A 22,733-nucleotide genomic window follows, 5' to 3' on the forward strand; every position below is an offset into this window, starting at 1 on the left:
ATTCTCGAATCCTCTCTTTGATCCAGGCCTGGCCTCTAGAATTTGCCATCACGTTGCCAAGGCTCAGCGCGTGCCTGGTGATGTGCCCACTTTAAGCTGGCAATAGGTCTCTTTGACCAACTGATAGCCCCCTTTCCTTGGGCCGAAGAATACAGCCCAGGGCCCCTCAGTCACGGTGTTTCACTAAACAGACAGCTGCAGAGATTAAGAGGTAGCAAGGTGTAGAAATGGATGAGCACAGCAGGCCAAGCAGCATCAGAGGAGCAGGAAGGCTGATGTTTCAGGCCTGGGCCCTTCTACAGAAAATCGCAGAAAGCCGCAGAGATCAGTTGAAAGGGAGGTTGGGGGAGTTGGGGAGAAGGCACTGGGCTTTGGATGTGGGGGTGAGGTGCGTGAAAGGGGTACTGCAAGTGTGGGAAGGGATACTGTGAGCCTGAACCGACACTCCATCTCCTCCAAACCCTGAGATCACACCTAATCCCGCTCCACCTAATCGTCTCAGCACAAAGTAGCCACTGGACCAGACAGAACATATGGCAATAAGCTCAACCCCACTCTCCTACAACGCAAGTCCCACTCCCTACCCACCCGCTTGTACATCATACCCACTGGGCTCTCGTGACAGCAATGTCCATACCTCAGAGCCAGGAGGCCTGGTTTCAAGTCCTAACTGCTTGAGTGGCTCAGTGGTTAGCACTGCAGCCTCATAGCACCAGGGACCCGTGTTCAATTCCAGCCTCAGGTGACTGTCTGTGTGGAGTTTGCACATTCTCCCCGTGTGTGCATGGGTTTCCTCCAGGTGCTCTGGTTTCCTCCCACAGTACAAAGATGTGCTGGCCAGGCTAAATTGCCCCATAGTGTTCAAGGATGCCTGGATTAGGTGGGTCATAGGGGGATGGGGCTGGGTGGGATGCTCTGAGGGTTGGTGTGGACTTGTTGGGCCAAAGCACCTGTTTCCACACTGTAGGGATTCTGTCCTGCTCTAGAGAGCGTGTCATAACAATCTGATATGGAAAATACCCTCCCTTGAGCCAGTCTAGCCTGTACAGAGTTACTGGCTGTGTCATTTGTGAGTGTGTAATCTCTATGAAACTCCCTCCCAGTTCAGTCAATCCAGAGTTGCTTGGAGGATCAATGTGTTTAAGGGTTTAAGAGTTTGATGGGATAGACACAGAAAAAGCAAACCAGCTACCAGTTTCCAAATTCCACCCATGATCCCAGGGAGACATGCCCCTCCCCCTGAGGGAAATCATTAAGCTCACCTACATATCAGCTAATGATGGCATTATGTTGTCGCAGAGAGGGGAAGCATCCAATAGAAAACAGATAATTGATTCCCAATTAATTGGCCCATGATGCTTCCCATCATGGGCCAGCCCAGCTCATGAGGAATCTGTTCCACAATGATCAGTGTTCTCCATGTGGGTGCGTGCACAGAATACCGCTCTCTCTGTGCCCTGGTAAGTTGCGGAGACACTGGACATGCACTTCAGTCTTTGGGGGTCGATGGAGCTGACGAGCTGTCTGCAAGCAGGAACTTTTCAGGTACATTAAAGCTTAAGAGCTAGGAGCAGGAGTAGGCCATTCAGCAACCTCCTCCCCTCGTCACACCCACTCAACACCGCAAGGGTACTCCTGCCATTTAATATGATCCTGGCTGATCTCATCTCAGCCTCAACTCCACTTTCCTGCCCGCTCTCCAGAACCCTTCAACCTATTACTAATTAAAACTCTGTCTATCTCTTCTTCAAATTACTCAATATCCAAACATCCACGACATTCTAAAGTAGTGAATTCCAGATTCATAACCATGTGAGAGAAGGAATTTCTCCTTATCTCTGTTTTAAATCTGCTCCTCCCTATCCGAAAACTATGACCTCTCATTCTAGGCTGCCCCACACGAGGAAACATCCTCTCTCTGGCAACTTTGCCAATTATCTTTAGGATCCCCCTCTCAATCTTCTCAACTTCAGAGAGTACAGCCCTAAACTGCTCAATATCTCTTCATAACAGAAAATCCTCATCTCTAGAATCAATCTAATGAACCTTCTCTGAACTGCCTCCAACGTAACTACTCCCACCTCAGGTATGCAACCAAAGCTGTGCACAATGCTCTGTGCACAACACTTCCCCTCTTTCATAGCTCTTTAGCAATAAATGCCATGATTTCATTTGGCCTTCCTTAATATCTGCGTAGCTACATAATAGCCAGCTGCAGCTCATGCACAAGGACACCCAGATCCCACTGCATCAACTGGCTCTGAATTTTCTCTCCACTTAGATAACGAGGTGCTTTTTTTTATTCTTTTGAACAAAATGGACAACCTCGCATTTGTCCAAGTTAATCTCTATCATTCACCCAACCTACTCACATAGGTTTATAAATTTCTTACTTCTTCATTACGACTTACTTTCCCACTTATTTTAACGTCTTCTGCAAATTTGGCTATAATGCTTTCTATCCCTGTATCCAAGTCATTAATATAGACGATAAACAGTTAAGGCCAGAGGCCTGAACTGTGTGGTATCGCATGAGTTACATCTTGCCAAGCAGAAGAAGACCCATTTATCTCGACTCCCTGCTTTCTGTTGGTTAGCCAATCCTCTGTCCAAGCTAATAACGACACCAACCCCATGTGATCTTACCTTGTGTATGCAGTGCCACAATCAGCTCTGAGGGGTCTAGACAGGGAACACATGGAGATGTTCTTCCCTGTTGTGGGAGAATCTGGGTCACTGTTTAAAAATAAGGAAACCCCCACATAAAACAGAGATGAGGAGAAACTTTGTCTCACCCAGGGTTGTCAGTCTTTGGAATTATTTTCTGAAAAAGATAGTAGAAAGACAGTCCTTGAATATTTTTTAAGGCGGATAGATTCAAGAGGGTAGAAGGTTATCAACGCTTGGTGAGAATGTGGAGAAAGGAGATCAGCCACATTCTTATTGAAAGCTAGCTCAGGCTTGAGTGGCTGAATTGCTGAGAATCACAGAATCCCCTCCTGTGCCGATAGAGGCCATTCGACCAATTCCTGCTCCTAATCCATATGTTTGCGACAATGCAATTGTTGAGCTGAATGGTAAGGTGGAGGTAGTTAATAGAGAGATGCAGTAGGAGGATTACAAATCATGGCATGGACCACATGGGCTGAATAGTCTCTTTCTGTGCTGTGAGACCCCTGTAACTCCATGAGTTGGGACTCTGCTCACTGAGTTTAGGAGAATGAGAGGCGATCTCATTGAAACATATAGGATTCCTAAAGGGGCTCGACAGAGTAAATGCTGAGAGGATGTCATGAGAGACCAGAGGGCATAGGCTCAGAATAAATGGGCACCAATTTAAGGGTGAGATAAGGGGGAATTTCTTCTGTCAAGGCGTTGTAAGCTTTTGGAACTCCTTACCACAGAGAGCTATGGAGGTAGAGTCCCTGAGTCTATTTAAGGCTGAGATAGATTCTTGATCAGTCAGGGAATCATGGGCTACAGGGAAAAGTCAGGAAGCTGGTATGGGGAATGTTGGATCAGCCATGATTGTATTTAATGGCGGAGCAGGCTCAAGGGGCCAAATGGCCTACCCCTATTCCAATACTTATGATGTTTAACATTGAGACCAATGGTTAAGAATGGGTTTGATGATGAGTCATAATTTCATCACAGGGAAATGGAAATTGTTTGCAGAGACTCGACGAAATCTAAAATTATCCACACCCTTGCTCAACACTTGACATGTGATATCACTAAGTGTATGAGGTGATCAGGCTGCTAATTTAAACAACGAATTTGTTTGGCTCAATACATTTTCTTTAAAGTGCATGATTCAGAAAGCAAGAATGTTCAACAGGAAAATCCACTTCTTATACCCACTTTGTCTGATCTCATCACTCCCACTTCCTCAGCTAAGCTCTCAGGCCCAGAACTCTTCAAAAACCACATCCTAAAGCCCCCTCATCCAGCATCTGCAATGAAAAATTAACCTAGCTGTTCACTCTGCAGCCCCGTTAGAAGATTCTGGGTCAGTTTCTGATCATCGCTACCTGCCGTTTTGTGCGTTATAGTCACAGCGTTCCGATATTCCAAGCTCTGAGCAGCATAGCCTGGGATTATGCCTCAGGAACTTGCAGATTCCAAGATGCAACTGAGTTTGTTGGATTTGCCTGGGAATGAGAATTTTCCGCTGGCAAACTCCCCTGTACCTGCAAAACAGTCCATTGACCAAGTCTGAGGGCTCTAAGTTCTATCAAACTTAATAGTTATCAGAACAAGTCAGACAACTGTTGATAACTAAAGGGTATCTTGACAAATACATGAATAGGATGAGAATAGAGAGATCTGGTTCCCAGAAGGTTAGGGGGTTTTAGTTGTGATGGGCAGCACTTTGGTGTAGGCGCGGAGGGCCGAAGGGCCTATTCCTGTGCTGTAATTTTCTTTGTTCTAACTATTAAACTGACCGCAGACCCACCAAATGCCATCCTCCCTTCCCCCACGAAATTTACCTTCCCCGACCCTACCCAAGATCCCTTCTGTTCACAAGAATATCCTTATGCTCTTGCTTCTCTGTGTGGAATTTCCACTTATCCGTTAGTTGGCAGCAGTTAATTCAGCAAATAGGGCAACTTATAATTTTTAAAAAATTAATTTGCAGGATAGGCCAGCATTTATCTACAGTCTACTACCTACAAGATGCACTGTGGAAATTCACCAAAGATCCTTAGGCAGCACCTTCCAAACCCATGACCACTTCCATCTAGAAGGACAAGGGCAGCAGATGTATGGGATCACCACCCTCTGCAAGTTCCCCACCAAGCCACTCAACATCCTGACTTGGAAATGTATCGCCGTTCCTTCAATGTCACTAGGTCAAAATCCTGGAATTCCCTCCCTGACGGCATTGTGGGTCAACCTACAGCACAAGGAGTGCAGCGGTTCAAGAAGGCAGCTCACCCCCACCTTCTCAAAGGCAAGTAGGAATGGGCAATAAATGCCAATCAGTGATGCCCACATCTCACAAATAAATGGAAATGAAATTTACTACCAATTCTTAATTGCCCAGAGTGCATAATGAGACAGCTTCTTAGCTGTGAGCTTTTGACACACATGGAGAGAACACTAGATTTCTTTCCCTAAACAGCATTAGTAAAACCAATTGGTTTTTACAACAATCAGCAATGGTTTGGGGTTCTTATGAGCTGGCTTTTTTAAATTCCAGAAATTTATTTTTTAAATTTGAATTCAAGTTCCATCATCTGCTGTGGTGGGAATTGAAGCCATGTCCCTGGAGCCCATAGCTCTGGATTACTCGTCCAGCGACATTACCACTACACTACCACCTCCCCAAAGGAGGTTAAGGACAGAAAGGCATGACGAAATGCAAAGCTGGCATTTAAGTAAAAAAATCCTGGGGATGGTGGGCAATGATGGAGACCATCATCAAAAACCAAGGGGTATGGAGGTAGCAGAGGAGAGTGGCATCAAAGTAGAAGACCCACCAGGAGTGGCAGAGTCGGCTTTAATAGGCTGAAAGGCCGACTCTTGTTCCTGTGTTCCTCATCATCCAATCACGTAAGGAAGAGTCTCCTGAGAAGGTGGTGAGGTGTGAAGAGGGCCACGCTGAGTGACCAATGACAGGAGAGTGATGGCAGGATGCTAATGCCACGTGTCAAAACTGTGCTGAGCCAAAGTTGAGAGATAGTAGGAACTGCCAATGCTGGAGCCAGAGATAACACTGTGTGGAGCTGAAGGAAGACAGCAAGCCAGGCAGCATCGGAGGAGCAGGAAAGCTGACATTTTGGGTCTGGAAACGTCAGCTTTCCTGCACCTCTGATGCTGCCTGGCCTGCTGCCTTCCTTTGGCTCCACATGGTGTTATCTCTAGCCAAAGCTGATGGGTCTGAGGCACAAGAAAAGAAAGATCCCAGGCCAGGAAGACGTGCCACTTGGATCAGCCGCACACCACAGCCTGTTGGACACTGCAGATTCCCGTAAACATCAATGAGACAAAGTGTCTCGGAAGCAAATCGGCTGTAATTCTGTTAAGTTACCCTTAAGCTGTTCACCAAATATTTTGTTTAACTGAGCACAGATTTCAGACCCTGGCCCTCAAGGCAGGAATAGAGTTTGTAAGTATATTGGGAAAGGCCTGGCGTACTTGGGTGTTGAGGTCATGACTGTGGTATGGTTATTTACACTTTCAAATATTGTCTTGAAACTGACCTTTGAAATAAAAAAAACACTCCCACTGCATGGAAGGGAATGGTATCATAAAATAGAAATGAGATTCCGCAGAGAGGATAGTTTATGGCGCAGTGGAAAATAAATGTTATTCTTATGCAATGAACCATCTGTCAGGCCCTACAGCAATGATTTCCTCACTGCCGCAAATGCTAACAACAGTTGGGCGCAGGTAGCAAGTTGTAGCTGGATGCAGAATTAGTGATACGAAGATGCAAATGGGTTTACAGGATTTACTTCCATCTTCAGCCAGAAGTGCTGACTGGATGATCCATCTCAGCCTCCTCCTGTGGCCCCCAGCATCACAAATACTAGTCTCCAGACAATTTGATTCACTCCACGTGATATCCAGAAACAGTTGGAGATACTGGATACTGCAAAGACCACGGGCCCTGACAACATTCCAGCAATGGTACTGAAGACCTGTGCTCCAGAACCTGCCGCTCCCCTAGCCAAGCTGTTCCAGTACAGTTACAACGCTGGGATCTACCCGGCAATGGGGAAAATTGCCCAGGTGTGTCCCATACACAAAAAGCAGGACAAATCCAACCTGGCCAATTACCTCCCCATCAGTCTCCTCTTGACCATCAGTAAAGTGATGGAAGGTGTCAGTAACAGCACTATCAAGCAGCTCCTGCTCAGCAATAACCTACTCAGTGACGCCCAGTTTGGGTTCCACCAGGGCCACTCAGCTCCTGACCTCATTACAGCCTCGGTTCAAACATGGACAAAAGAGCTGAATTCCAGAAGTGAGGTGAGAGTGACAGCCCTTGACATCAAGGCTGCATTTGACCGAGTGTGCAATCAAGGAGCCTGAGCAAAACTGGAATTAATGGGCATCAGGAGACAAACACTTCCCTAGTCGGAGTCATACCTGACCAATAGGAAGATGCTCGTGGTTGTGGGAGATCAGTTATCTCAGCTGTAGGACATCTCTGCGGGAGTTCCTCAGGGTAGTGTCCAAGGACCAACCATCTTCAGCTGTTTTATCAATGGCATTCCCTCCGTCATAAGGTCAGTCGTGGGGATGTTCGCCGATGATTGCACAATGTTCAGCATCATTTGTGACTCCACTGAAGCAGTCAGTGCCCAGATGCAACAAGATCTGGACAGTATCCATGCTTGGGTTGACAAGTGGCATATACCTTTCCCAAGTGCCAGGCAATGACCATGAGAGAGAATTGAAGCATCTTCCCTTGACAATGCCATTGCTGAGTTCTCCGCTATAATTCCCCTGGGAGTTAACATTGATCAGAAATTGAACTGGATTATTCACATTAACACAGTGTCTGCAGGAGCCAGCCAGAAGCTGAGAATACTGCGGTGAGTAACTCACCTCCTGACTCCCCAAAGCCTGTTCACCATCTACAAGGCACAAGTCAGGAGTGGGATGGAATACTCCCCACTTGCCTGGACGGGAGCAGCCCCGACAACACTCAAGAAGCTCAACACCATCCAGGACAAAGCAGCCGCTTGATTGGCACCGCATCCACAAACATCCCACTCCCTCCACCACCGACGCTCAGTCACAGCAGTGTGTACCATCTACAAGATGCAGAAATTCACCAAAGATCCTCAGACAGCACCATCCAAACCCACGGCCACTTCCATCTAGAAGGTCAAGGGCAGCAGAGACATGGGAACACCACCCCCTGCAAGTTCCCCTCCAAGTCACTCCCCATCCTGGCTTGGAAAAGTATCCTATTCTTCAGTGTTACTGGGTCAAAACCCTGGAATTCCCTACCTAAGTGCATTGTGGGTCAACCCACAGCACATGGCTCAAGAAGGCAGCTCACCCCCACCTTCTCAAGGGGCAACTAGGAACGGGCAGTAAATGCTGGCCAGCCAGTGACACCCACATCACATGAAAGAATGTAAAATGTAATGGCTATTACATTCCTTCCAGAAGGGCAAACTAACAGTTGGTCAAATGTGTGGTTTTGTAAGTAGTACTATAAATAGCGTCAGAGCATCATTTATGCAGAGCAAGGGTCAGATTTATCCAACTGGCCAGCTTTAACTCTGAAACGTAGAACATAGACATTGAACAATACAGCACACAGATGTTTTGGCTCACCATGCCTGTGCTGACCATGATGTCATTCCAAATTAATCCCATTTGCCCCCTCATGGTCTGTATTCCTCTATTCACTGCCTGCTTGTGTGTCTCTCTGAATGCCTCATAATTTTTTTTATCATATACGCTTCTACCACCTCCCCTGGAAGAGTGTTCCAGGCACCTACCACCCTCTGTGGAAAAAATCTGGCCTTGCACATCTCCTTTAAATGTTTCCACTCCCCCCCTCCAACCTTAAGCCTATGCCCTCTCATAAAAACTGAGAGAACTGCGGATGCTGTAAATCAAGAGAAAAACAATAGATATTTGCTGGAAAATCTCAGCAGGTCAGGCAGCATCTGTGGAGAGAAATCGGAGTTAATGTTTCACGTCAAGTGACCCTTCTTCAGATTTCTATTTTTATCTCTGCCCTTGCGTATTTGTTATTTGCACTCTGGGATAAAAACTCTGACTTTCCACCCTATCCATGCCTCTCATAATTTTATATACTTCTATTAGGTTACCCTTCAGCCTCTAAGTTTTTTCAACATCTCTTGCTGGCTAAAACACTCCAATTCTGGTAAACCTCTTCTGCACCAGAACTGCACAAAATACTCCAAATGTGGCCTATCTAAAGCCTTATACAGCTGCAACATGACCTGAAAATTTTATGCTCAATGCCCCGAATGCTGAAAGCAAGCAGACTGCACCCCTTCGTTATCACCCTCTCCACTTGTGTAGCCATTTTCAGGGAGCGATGTATTTGGACACTAAGTCTTCTCCAAATATTAATGCTCCTTAGGGCTTGGCCATTTACCGTATACTTTCCTATTGCATTTGGCCTCCCTAAATGCAGTTTCTCAAGCTTGGCCAGATTAAACTCCATCTACCATCTCTTTCTGCCAACTTTCCAACTGATCCACATCCCGCTTTATCCCTTGACAACCTTCCTCGCTATTGACAATGAAGTAACTCCACGGGGACTGGAATCCCATTGCCAAGTGAACAGATCCTTGGACACTCCTGTTTCTATCTGTCAGCCAGGGCTCCCTGGTTGGAGCTGTTCAACTGATCCAATGGAGGAGCTCACATACTACGAGGTCTACCTGGTCGGTACGTTCCCCCATCCCTCTCTGAGTCTGAGGACAGAGGTTGGTTTTCCCTTTTGTAGCTCCTCCTGTGGAATTTTAGCACCAACTCTGCCTCCGATATGGGTGGCATGCATGCACTGTAGCTCACCTCTTGGGCGTGGAGTGTCTCGAGGAGAAATTCATTCTCTTCTTCTGGCAGCAAAGGCTTCCATGCAGCGACAGGTCACTCTTAGATCCCAAGTCTCTTCAGCATTTGATGGAGAGGGAGAACCCATGGGTTCGGCCAGTCTTTTTGACTGTTCCAAGGAACCAGGCACATTTTGCCCCAAAAGCTACCACCGGGAGAAGGATCCCGATGGCAAATCCCAAAACCTACCGACACAGGCCCATCCCACACCAGGGGAACCAACAGCAAATGGCCATGACCAGCAGACCTGGCAACAAAGACCTCTAAGAACCATTGACCCAACTGACAAGGCCTCAGGCACATCCTGAGGTGAAAACAGGCTCACAAAACCACCACAAAGTAAAGAAAACCAAGTTCTTACCCGACAAATCTATGACGCGCCTTACCACATCAGCGGACAAGATCCAGGCTGAAGGCTGACACTGTCATGTCCTCATCCAGATGCCTTTTAAATGCTGTAACTGTACCAGCCTCCACAACTTCCTCTGGCAGCTCATTCCATACACACACCACCCTCTGCATGAAAAGTTGCCCCTTAGGTCCCTTTTAATTCTTCCCCCTCTCACCTTAAGCCTATGCCCCTCTAGTTTTGGATGCCCTCCCTCTGGGGAAAAAAACCTTGACTATTCACCCTGCCCATTCCTGTCATGAACCTCTGTAAGGTCACCCCTCAGCCTTCGATGCTGCAGGGAAAATACCTCATCCTATTCAGCGCCTCCCTCTAGCTCAAACCCTTCAACCCCAGAAGCATCCTTGGAAATCTTTTCTACACCCTTTCAAGTTTAACACCATCTTTCCTACTGCAAGGAGAACAGAATTGAATGCGGTGTTCCAAAAATGGCTGAGCCAACCTGTACACCCCCAACATGAACCCCCCCCCCCCCACAACTCCTTTACTGAATGCACTGGCTAATGAAGGCAATTGTACTGAACACCTTCTTCATTACACTGTCTACCTGAAACTTCACTTCGAAGGAATGATAAATCTCCACCCAAAGTCCCTTTTACCTCTTCTACTTCCCAGGACCTGACTGTTAGAACAAAGAACAAGGAAAATTACAGCACAGGAACAGGCCCCTTGGCCCTCTAAGCCTGCGCCAATCCTCTATCTAAATCTGTTGCCCATTTTCCAAGGATCTGTATCCCTCTGCTCCCTGCCCATTCATGTACCTGTCTAGATACATCTTAAATGATGCTATCGTGTCTGTGTCTACCACCTCCACTGGCAACGCATTCCAGGCACCCACCACCCTCTGTGTAAAGAACTTTCTATGCAGATCCCCCTTAAACTTTTGCCCTCTCACCTTGAACTCATGACCCCTAGTAGCTGAGACCCCACTCTGGGAAAAAGCTTCTAGCTATCCATCCTGGCTATACCTCCCATGATTTTGTTGACCTCAATCAGATCCCCCCTCCCTCAATCTCCGTCTTTCTAGTGAAAATAATCCTAATCTACTCAACCTCTCTTCATAGCTAGCACCCTCCATACCAGGCAACATCCTGGTGAACCTCCTCTGTACCCTCTCCAAAGCATCCACATCCTTTTGGTAATGTGGCGACCAGAACTGTACGCAGTACTCCAAATGTGACCGAACCAAAGTCCTATACAACGGCAACATGACCTGCCAACTCTTGTACTCAATACCCAGTCTAATGAAGAAAAGCCTGCCACATGCCTTCTTGACCACCTTATTGACCTGCGTTTCCACCTTCAGGGAACAATGGACCCGAACACCCAGATCTGTCTGTTCATCAATTTTCCCCAGGACTTTTCCATTTACTGTGTAGTTCGCCCTTGAATTGGATCTTCCAAAATGCATCACCTCGCATTTGCCCGGATTGAACTCCATCTGCCATTTATCTGCCCAACTCTTCAGTCTATCTATATTCTGCTATAATTTATGACAGTCCCCTTCACTATCAGCCTCTCCACCAATCTTAGTGTCATCAGCAAACTTGCTGATCAGACCACCTACACCTTCCTCCAGATCATTTACATATATCACAAACAACCATGGTCCCAGCACAGATCCCTGTGGAACACCACTGGTCACAGGGTCTCCAATTTGAGAAACACCCTTCCACTACTACCCTCTGTCTCCTGTTGCCCAGCCAGTTCTCTATCCATCCAGCTAGTACACCCTGGACACCATGCAACTTCACTTTCTCCATCAGCCCTACCATGGGGAACTTTATCAAACACCTTACTGAAGTCCATGTACATGACATCCACAGCCCTTCCCTCATCTATCAACTTTGTTACTTCCTCAAAAAACTCTATCAAGTTGGTAAGACATGACCTTCCCTGCACAAAACCATGATGCCTATCACTAGTAAACCCATTTTCTACCAAATGTGAATAGATCTTATCCCTCAATATTTTCTCCAGCAGCTTCCCCACGCCTGATGTCAGGCTCACCGGTCGATAATTACCTGGATTATCCTTGCTACCCTTCTTAAACAAGGGGACAATATTAGCAATTCTCCAGTCCTCTGGACCTCACCCATTCTCAAGGATGCTGTAAAGATATCTGTTATGGCCCCAGCTATTTCCTCTTTCGCTTCCCTCAGTTACTTGGGATAGATCCCATCCGGACCTGGGGACTTGTCCACCCGAGTGCCTTTTGGAATACCCAACACTTGCCCCCTCCTTATGCCGACTTGACCTAGAGTAATCAAACATCTATACCTAACCTCACACCCGTCATGCCCCTTTCCTCAGCGAATACCGATGCAAAGTACTCATTAAGAATCTCACTCATTTTCTCTGACTCCTCATATAGCTTCCCTCCTTTGTCCTTGAGTAGGCCAACCCTTTCTCTAGTTACCCTCTTGCTCCTTATGTATGAATAAAAGGCCTAGGGATTTTCCTTAACCCTATTTGCTTAAGATATTTCATGACCCTTTTTAGCCTCTTAATTCCTCATTTCAGATTGGTCCTACTTTCCTGATATTCTTCCAAAGTTTCATCTGTTTTCAGTTGCCTAGACCATATGTACACTTCCTTTTTCCTCTTTGCTAGTCTCACAATTTCACCTGTAATTCATGGTTCCCTAATCTTGCCCTTTCTGCCCCTCATTTTCACAGGAACATATATGTCCTGCACCCTAATCAACCTCTTTTTAGAAGCCTCCCACATATCAAATGTGGATTTGCCCTCAAACAGCTGCTCCCAATCCACACTCCCCAGCTCCTGTTGAATTATGCTGTAGCTGGCCTTCCCCCAGTTCAGCACTCCTCCTTTCGGACCACTATCGTCTTTGTCCGTCAGTATTCTAAAACTTATGGAATTATGATCACTATTCCCAAAATAATCCCCTACTGAAACTTCAATCACCTGTCTGGGCTCATTCCCCAACACGAGGTCCAGAGTGGCCCCTTCCCGAGTTGGACTATTTACATACTGCTCTAGAAAACCCTCTTGGATGCTCCTTACAAATTCTGCTCCATCTAACCCCTTAACACTAAGTGAATCCCAGTAATTGTTGGAAAAATTAAAATCTCCCATCGCCACCACCCTGTAGCGCCTACGTCTTTCCATAATCTGTTTACATATTTGTGCCTCTATCTCACGCTCGCTGTTGGGAGGCCTGTAGCACAGCCCCAACATTGTTACTGCACCCTTCCTATTCCTGAGCTGTGCCCACATTGCCTTACTGCTCAAGTCCTCCAAAGTGCCCTTCTTCAGCTCAGCTGTGATATCCTCTTTGGCCAGTAATGCAGCTCCTCCACCCCTTTTACCTCCCTGTCTATCCCGCCTGAAGCATCCATATCCTGGGATATTTAGTTGCCAATCATGTCCTTCCCTCAACCAAGTCTCAGTAATAGCAATAACATCATACTCACAGGTACTAATCCAAGCTCTAAGTTCATCTGTCTTGCCTGCTACACTTTTCACATTAAAACAAATGCACCTCAGACCACCTGTCCCTTTTGCGTTCACCATCTGCTCTCTGCCTACTCTTCCCTTCGTCACACTGACTTCATTGTCTAGTTCCTTACAACTCCTTGCTGTCCACTAAGCACCACATTTGGCTCCCATCCCCTTGCCGCATTAGTTTAAACCCTCCCCAACAGCGTTAGCAAAAGCAGCCCCAGGACACTGGTTCTAGTCCTGCCCAGGTGTTGACCATTCGATTTGTAATAGTTCCACCTCCCCCAGAACCGGTGCCAATGTCGCAAAAATCTGAACCCCTCTCTCCTGCACCATCTCTCCAGCCACTCATTTATCCTGCCTATACTTTCTTTTCTACTCTGACTAGCACGTGGCACTGCTAGCAATCCTGGGATTACTACCTCTGAGGTTCTACCTTTTAACTAGGCTCCTCACTCCCTAAATTCTGCTCGTCGGACCTCATCCCGTTTTTTTACCGATATCGTTGGTATCTATATGCACTGCAACAGCTGGCTGTTCACCTCCCTCTGGCTTCAGAATGTCCTGCAGTCGATCTGAGACATCCCTGACCTGTGCACCCGGAGGCAACATACAATTCGGGAGTCTCGATTTCGACCACAGAACCACCTATCTACTCCCCTTACAATTGAATCCTCAATGACTATTGCTCTTCCACTCTTTTTCCTGCCCTTCTGTACAGCAGAGCCAGCCACGGTGCCATGAACCTGGCTACTGCTGCCTTCCCCTGGTGAGCCATCTCCCCCAATAGTATCCAAAACAGGATACCTATTTTGGAGGGAGATGTCCACGGGGGACACCTGCACTGCCTTCCTGCACTTTCTCTGCCTTTTGGTCACCCATTCCCTTTCTCCCTCAGCAATCCTAATCTGCGGTGTGACCAATTTGCTGAAGGTGCTATCCACAACCCCCTCAGCATCGTGGATGCTCCTAAGTGAGCCCACCTGCAGCTCCAGAGCTGTCATGCGGTCTAACAAGAGCTGCAGCTGGACACACTTCCTGCACGTGAAGGAGTCAGGGACATCAGGACGTCCCTGAGCTCCCACATTGAGCAAGAGGTACATAACACTGGTCGGGGATTTCCTGCTATTTTTACTTCTAAGCTTAGCTTGGCCCTACTCTGATATCAAACACTAAGTAAATGAAATTTTAAAAAATTGTCCCAAATCGCTCTACTTACCAGCACGTGATAAAAGAATGAAAAACACTTACCTTATCAACACACCAGAGACGTTTTCTTTGGTCAGGGGAGGAGGGGGGGTGTGAGACATTACATGTGTAGTGCCTCGGGTTTAGCCTTTGCCCAACTATAGCAGTTCGCTCACGTTCCGAGAGCTCAATTCAACTGCTCCCACTCAGCTCCGCTGCCGAAATGAAGAACTTACCTCCCGGCAGCCCATCTGGTCCTTGCTCTCACTTGTCCTGCTGCTACTGCTGCTGCAAAAAAAAATGGAAGTGTAGTGATATGCAGCACCTCACATTTATCTAAATTAACCTCCATCTGCCACTCCTCAGCCCATTGGCCCATCTGATCAAGGTCCGATTGTACTCTGAGATAACATTCCTCACTCTCCACTGCACTCCCAATTTTGGTGTCAACTGCAAACTTACTAAGTAAACCCATTATACTCAAGTCCAAATCATTTATACAAATGATAAAAGTCACTGGTCCTTGGTCACAGTCCTCCCGTCAGAAAAACAATCCCCCAGCACCACCCTCTGTCTCCTACCTTTGAGCTAGCTCTGTATCCAAACTATCAGTTCCTCTGTATTCCATGTGCACTAATCTTGCTAACTGGTCTACCTTATAGAACGTTGTTGAATGTTGAAAATACTCAAATTCCCTGCTGGTAGACAATGACCCATTATCTGGGATCAACACTTCCGGGGGTCTGTGTATTGCAAAAGATGCGCTCAGTCTTTCTGTCATTGCCCCTGTGTTTGATGGATGAACTCGAGAACACCTAGCTGTGTTGAGTGGGTGTCCATAATGACTGAGAATGTTGAGTCCATGAATAGTCAATGCGTAATCAAGCCCAGGGTTTACTCAGCCGTTCCCATGCCTGTTTGGGAGGTGCTGGAGATAATTTCTATCCTCATTGGCACTCTGGGCACTGCCTCACCAAAGTGGAATCCAATCCTGGCCACCAGACATAACCTCTCGTCAACATTGACATTTTGGACACCCCTGGATGACCCCAGTGGAGTTCAGCCAGTACCTGGTAGCGACCTTTGCTCAGGGCAATCACTTTCATTCCCCATAACAATATGTGATCTACTGTGATCCGGTCCCTCTGGACATAAAAAGGTTTCAGCTCTGGTTGTGATGGCCCTTTGGATTTCCCCATCACCACCAGCTGTTTCAGTTTTGCCAGGATGGGATATTTCTGTGTCCAAAGTCTGATACTGTCAGCCGTGACTGGAAGTGTGACCAGCAAAATTATAACCATGATGGACACTTCCAGTGGCAGTACTACTGGTGGTCAATCTGCCAGTGGGAGGCAGCTTAATGCATCTACGTTTACTATTTAGCGTTTGGCTAACATGTAATCATACGCACTTAGTATTAGAGCCCACCACAGAATTCAACCTGAAGCATTGCTTTGTCCCCTTTCAGTAGATCTAGCAGTGGGTTGTGGTCTGTTATTATTACAAATTTATGGCCGTAAAGGTATTGGTGGAACTTCCTGAGTCCAAATATGAGCGCACAACAATTTTTTTTCAAATCTGGCTGTATTTATACTCTGCATTACCCAATGACTTGGATGTGTACAGTGTTGGGCATTCCTCTCCATTGAGTCACCTATGAGTTACTACTGCCTGGACGTCATAAGGGGTAACGTGGCATGTCAACACCAGATCTCGCTTGGGATCATACTGTGCCAACGCCTTAAAGGATGATAGCTGTTTCGGCACTTTCCCTGGAAGCTCTGGCTTGTATATCCAAGGCTGAGTCTTTTTTTTAGCATAAGCTCTAGCACTGGTATGAGAGATGGGACACCTTTGATCACCCTCATCTTCCAACTTGATCAGCAAAATTATAACCATGATGGACACTTCCAATGGCAGTGCCACTGGTGGTCAATCTGCCAGTGGGAGGCAGCTCAATGCATCTATGTTTGCTATTTAGCCTCTAGTTAACATGTAATCAACTTCACCCTCCAACAGGTGTAATCATGTCTTGTCGACTCTATAGACCATGTAGGTCACTTGGGGTGCCTGGAACACACATTTTTCCCTCCCAAGATGTTTGTCCACCTTGGGGAAACATTTAAAGGCTATAAGTTCTCTATTTAAGTTCTCTAAGTGCTCCTTTTTTGGGCTTTTGGTCATATTTTGGATAAATGGTGAACTCGGGTAGACCGAGTACAATGTTTTCCATCATTCACTGAAAAATTGTACAGGTTGGCAATACCCAAATGGCAGTCTCGTATATTTGTACAAACCACTCTGGTTCTTAATTGTAGCATTTGTCTGGGAATCCTCATCTAACCACAATTGCAGTTTTGCATGGCTCATGTCCAGCTTCATGAAGGACAGCACCTCCCCCCCTACCCCTCCAACTCAACACTGCAAGCTTTGTGTATAAACTCTCTATACGAAGGATTGGGCATTTATCCAACATGAGAAGTGGTTTATCATTTGTTTAAAATCCCCACAAAAGCTAACTGACCCATCAGGCAGCACAGTCAGTACATTGGATGCTGGCCATTCCACAGAACGGATTGCTTTGATGATTCCTTCGCTTTCCAGCCTTCTTATTTCTGCCTCTACATTTGCCCATAAGACAAATGGATGGGCCTTGCAGTGTCTTGGAACTACCTCCTGGCCAACATGCAAGGTGGCTCCATTGATAGTCCCCAGGCCGCCGTGGAAAACCTCTGGGTATTTAATTAGTATTTCACTCAGGCAACCATTTCCCAACTGAAAAATGTTGAGCCAGTCAAAGTGAATGTCAACTAATTTCACCCCATCATGCTTGGGCCTGAGCCTTTTACTGCAGTAACTGAACCTGCTGATTTTCATAAGGGACCTGAACCAAAGTTATACCCTTAATCTTATAAGGTTCCCCAGTAAAGGTTCTCAGCCTAACAGAGGTCTCATGCAAACATAAGGATTGGAATCCAGAGCAAATTTTATTAAAGATTGATTCTGTGACCACTGAAACAGCTGCACCAGTATTGGCCTCTATTAGAACCTGATGACCCTTTAACCAAATGTTTATTTTGATTGGTTCTGATTTGGATGTTGCTAAGCAATGTAACTGTTCCAAACCAGATGTAGGTGGCCTTTTCAGGGTGTGTACTCTCCTGGATACCGGCTTATGAGTTCTCTTACTCAGTTTAGGTCTCATGTCTGCATACTGGCTTGCCGGCTTGGATTCTGATGGAAGTTTTAACTGTTTGTTTAGGGGTTTTGTGGTGGGCTGACCTAGAGTCTCTCTGTGCAGGATGTGTTCTGTGTGAGGCTGTGCAATTGCCTTCACTCAAGTAGTGTTCCCTAGGTTCAGTTAGACTGGCGAGGGGCTCCATTACTATATTGGATACTCTCCATAATTCATATTGTCCCACTTACTACATTTTTTCAAAGGTACAGCCAATGATAGTGCCTGTTTGAAATCCAGCTGAGCTTCACCTTCTAGACACTTTTGCACGGTTACATCATTAATCCCACATACCAAGTGGTTTCTCAGCATCTCATCAAGGGTTAAACTAAAGTCACATGTCCTTGTCTTAACCCAAGTCAAAAATCCTAATATGGATTCCCCTGGTTCTCTAACTGCCAAGGAAAACCAATAGCATCCCAGAATTAGTGGAGGTTTGGGATCGTAGTGTTCCTTAACTAAATCTGTCAACTCTAGAAAGGTTTCACTATTTGGTGCCTCAGGGAAAGTTAGGCTCCTAATAACTGAAAAAGCTGCAGGTCCACAAGCTGTCAGCAGAATTACTAGTTGTTTTTCATCTGCTCCAGTGTCAAATTCCAGGAAAAAATAATGTATTCTTTCCACATACTGGGCCCAGTCTTTGATAGCAGGATCAAGTGAGTCAAGCTTTCCAAATAATGTCATGATGCCAGAAATGCTTACCCCAACTCAAAGACAACATTTCAAAGTGACTTTCTTCACACAAATCCACTAATTTTCATCTGTAAACTTATATTTTCATTCAAGTCATTCTGCATCTTACAAACAGCAGAGGTTCCAGACCTGATGAAGGGTCCTGACACAAAGCGTGACGCTCCTGTTCCTCTCAAGCAGCCTGGCCTGCTGTGTTCCTCCAGCTCTACATTCTGTTGTCTCTGGCTCCAGCATCGGCAGTTCTCACTATCTCCAAGTTCCCAGAACTGAATCCTTGCGGAACACTAAAGATCACAGGCCTGCAGGCTGCAAACACCACTTCCACATCTATCCTGTCTTCTGTGACCAATTTTGTATGTAACTTCCCAACTCACTGTGGATCCCATGTGACTTAAATGTCTGCAGCAACCTACCATAACTAATCATTGTCAAATGCTTTAGTAAAGTCCATGTAGACAACTTCCACCCACCTACCCTTGTCAATCATCCTTGTCACTTCCACAAAAAAACTCAGCGAAATTTATGAGCGCATAAAATCAGTTCGTTTTCAAATGTAAGTAAATCCTGCTCCTCAGAAAAACTCCAATAATTTCCCTGCCACTGACATAAGGCTCACTGACTATAAATTGCCAGAATATCCCTGTTGCTCTTTTTGATCAAAGGAATAACATTGGCTGTCCATTAATCTCTAGGACCTTGCCTGTAGCAAAAGAAGATACAAACATCACCATCAAAGGCCCCAGGCATTCCCTTCCTTGGCTCTCTCAATGTGCTGGCATAGATCCTATCTGGCCCTGGGGACTTAACCTTTTTAAAGCTGCCCAACAATCCCTTCTATCTAATAAGAGCCCAAGAAAGGTCCAGACCTGAAACCTCAGCATTCCTGCTCTTCTGATGCTGCTTGGCCTGCTGTGTTCATCCAGCTCTACACCTTATTATCTCTCTTCTTCTCAATAACTTTCCCATCCAAATCCAAGCTTCGAGCCCTGAGCACATTCTCCTGTATTGTACTGGGAGGGATGCACCAGAGGAGGGCACGTCTTTTTAAGAATTTTAAAGCCTCGGTCTATTTGCCCGCGAAGTATATGAAGAACGACGTGATGTCCTAGCTGACAGTTATCGGCAATGTGGTGGCTCAGTGGTTAGCGCTGCTGCCTTACCTGGGTTCAATTCCACCCTCGGGTCTGTCTCTCCACCTCTGTGTGTGTTCCCTACTATATAAACTGTAAGTTACAAACAGACACTTCCAACTCCTGGATAAATATAAAAACACCAGCAGAATGTAACATTACAAAAGAGGCCATTAGCTCAGTGTGTCTAAGCCAGCTCCTGAAAGAGTTATCCATTTAATTCTGATCCCATTCCCTGTATCTTTTCTATTTCAAGTATTTATCTAAGTCTGTTTTGGGAGCTATCATTGTATTCACTTCCTCCACCCTTTCAACTGTACTTTGCAAAATATACATGTTTTAAGAATCTGTACTGATAGAGTGGAAGTTGCAAATTCATGCCAGACAGCAGGTGCAGTGTGACTCAAGGGCCAGTTGCTATCCTCAAACCTTTACACTATATGATTGCTAAGCCAAACTTGCTCTTTCAGCTCTGACTAGTGTATAATGCAGTAAGGCCACAGGGACGTCGGTAAACAGGATGACTCCTGTGAGCATAAGATTCACCCAGAAGTAACAAGGAGTCAGCTGGAATGATCAGAGATAATGGGAACTGCAGATGCTGGAGAATCCAAGACAACAAAATGTGAGGCTGGATGAACACAGCAGGCCAAGCAGCATCTCAGGAGCTGGAATGATCAGGATGACTTTATGATGAGAGTTGCTTCTCTTTTGCAACAGACTAAGGTCAGGTACAATGTAGAAGAGTGACTTCTTTTCCATGTACTGCACCAGTCTTCCAGCACTTAGATGCGAAGCAAAGAAATGTCAGAAGCAGAGGGCTCTTTAGAATCAGATTCAAAGCACGCTGCATTGTGCCAGACAGGGATTTGTGTCTAGTGTCTGGATGAAGCAGGAAGGAGCCAATTTAACTGAGGAATGCTTCAATAATTTAGAGAGAGTTCAATGTGTGATGTTCACAAACTGTTTAGAAAGAGAGAATTTCTTTCCCCAGTTGTTTGTATAAATAGAACCAACTGGACTATCCTCTCCTTTATGGGAAAGTGATCAGAAAGCTAAATCCCACAGGGCTCCTTTTCCCATCTCTCCAGCCCAAGGTTCCCAAATTTTATTCTAAGACTTCATTTGGCACTTTGGCTGAGATAACCGGGCTCTGTATTAACTGCATGAGGTTGACTTTCCCTGGGCCAAACACAGCTGAGTGTGAGGTGGGCATTTGGGGGCATTCACTGGGTCATGTGTCACAATTACACTGCCAGCACTTTAACACAGATTAGAGCATAGAGATCCACAACCAGGCTGTGAGGAAGGGCAGGAAAAGGTGGTGGGATCAGAATAGGACGAGAGATTGGGTTATAGGTGAGGCAGTGTTAGGAATAATGTGGAAAAGGGGTGGAATAGGACAATAGAATTAGTGTCAACATTGGAGTGAGGGATAATTTATGGGTTTAGGAATGCACCAAGGGTAGAGATAAGCTGTATAATTACAAATGGATAAAAGGCTGGAACAGAAGACAGCCAATGAGTTGAGATAACAAAGTGTAGAGCTGGATGAACACAGCAGGCCAAGCAGCATCTTGGGAGCAGAAAAGCTGACGTTTCAGGAGCCAATGAGTTGAATTTGATCAGGTCGGTAGTCGAGCAGTGGGGTGCGGGGGGACAGAGGTAGGATGTGGGTCAGGAATTCTGGGAGTCAAGTGGTGGGATGTGAAAAGATTAAGGAGTTGGACAGAGTGGGGAGTTTGTGTAATGCGAATGGAACAGATATTGTTGAAACAGATGTTAAGATGTTTGTGGGATAAACAGTAGGACACAGTTTGGGACACAGAATGGGTTTGGATGGAGCAGACCTGTGAAATTGACATTGAAATTTGGTTGGAAGAGAGGGATATGAACTGGAAGGACAGTGGGTATGGGTGAGACAGATGGAACAGACTGAGTCTGGTTGGAATGTTGTGAGACAAGGATAAATGCAAGCATTAGATAAGCAACAAAAGATAACAAGAAGTGACTGGTCTCAATGTAAGCTCTGCTTTCTCTTGACAGATACTGAGTTCCCCAGCGATTTCTGTTTGTGCTTTGGATCTCCAAATTCCTCAATTTTTAAATTTACATTGGATTAGTAATTCTCGATCCCAAACCATGGGCTGCAATATAAGATGGTCACTAATAACTCAAAAAAAGAATTTAGAAAAAGCTTCTTTTTCCCAAGAATGGATTGTGGAACATGCCATTCCATGGAACAGTTGAGGCAAATTAATTAGGCACTTTGTTGGGAAGCCAGCTTCATGTAAGAAAGGAGAAAGAGCATGTTCTTCATGAGGGACGCAGTGGGAGGATGTTTGTAAGGAGCATAAACTGTTACACTGTTGTGCAGAATAGTTTGTTATTGAGCTGGAAATGCAACATTACTCATGTAAGGACATGGACCTGTTATACCCCTTCAGACCTCTGTTTAAACACCATTAGTTTCGTTGGAGGATGAGGCTCATTAATAAATACAAATTTCACTTACTGATGTGTACATAGAACACAGAACAGCACAACACAGTACAGGCTCTTCGGCCCACAGTGTTGCGCCAATCTACTGTCCTACTCTAAGATCAAACTACCCTGCATATCCTACATTTTACTTTCCTCCATCTGCCTATCCAAGAATCGCTTAAAAGTCTCTAATGTATCTGACTCCACTAGCACTGCAGGCAGCGCATTCCACGCAACCACCACTCTGTGTGAAGAATTTACCTCTGACATCTCCCCTATACCTTCTTCCGATCACCTTAAAATTATGTGCCCTCGTTACAGTCATTTCCACCCTGGGAAAAAAGTCTCTGGCTATCCACTCTCTCTGTGCCTCAAGAATCTAGGAACCTTTTTCAGCTTAAGCCACCCCAAAGCCTTGCGACCACAGGGTTGCTCTGTCATTGGACAGAGACGATGGTGGTGGGTCAACATTATAGTCATGATACCTCAGGCAAGGGAAAATGTTGAGGTGGAAAGTCCTTGAACCCATAGTGCTGGTCTCACTCAGCATTGCAAGCCAGCTCTCCAGCCA

At 45.9% G+C, this 22,733-nt stretch overlaps 1 protein-coding gene across 3 annotated transcripts in view; it reads left to right on the plus strand.

Moving 5' to 3' along the window:
- Window positions 1-22,733, plus strand: part of LOC132210054 (B2 bradykinin receptor-like) — a 62,412-nt gene that overhangs the window by 12,713 nt on the left and 26,966 nt on the right. Inside the window, exon 1 of one of the 3 annotated variants that reach the window (XM_059648931.1) lies at window positions 4,834-4,958. The exons of the other annotated variants lie outside the window; for them this stretch is intronic. The gene's annotated coding sequence lies outside the window, so the exon portion shown is untranslated. Of the gene's footprint in view, window positions 1-4,833; window positions 4,959-22,733 lie in introns of those variants that run through there. 3 annotated transcript variants of the gene reach the window in all.

Source organism: Stegostoma tigrinum, chromosome 10 (assembly GCF_030684315.1).
Source record: "Stegostoma tigrinum isolate sSteTig4 chromosome 10, sSteTig4.hap1, whole genome shotgun sequence".
Taxonomy (NCBI): domain Eukaryota; kingdom Metazoa; phylum Chordata; class Chondrichthyes; order Orectolobiformes; family Stegostomatidae; genus Stegostoma; species Stegostoma tigrinum.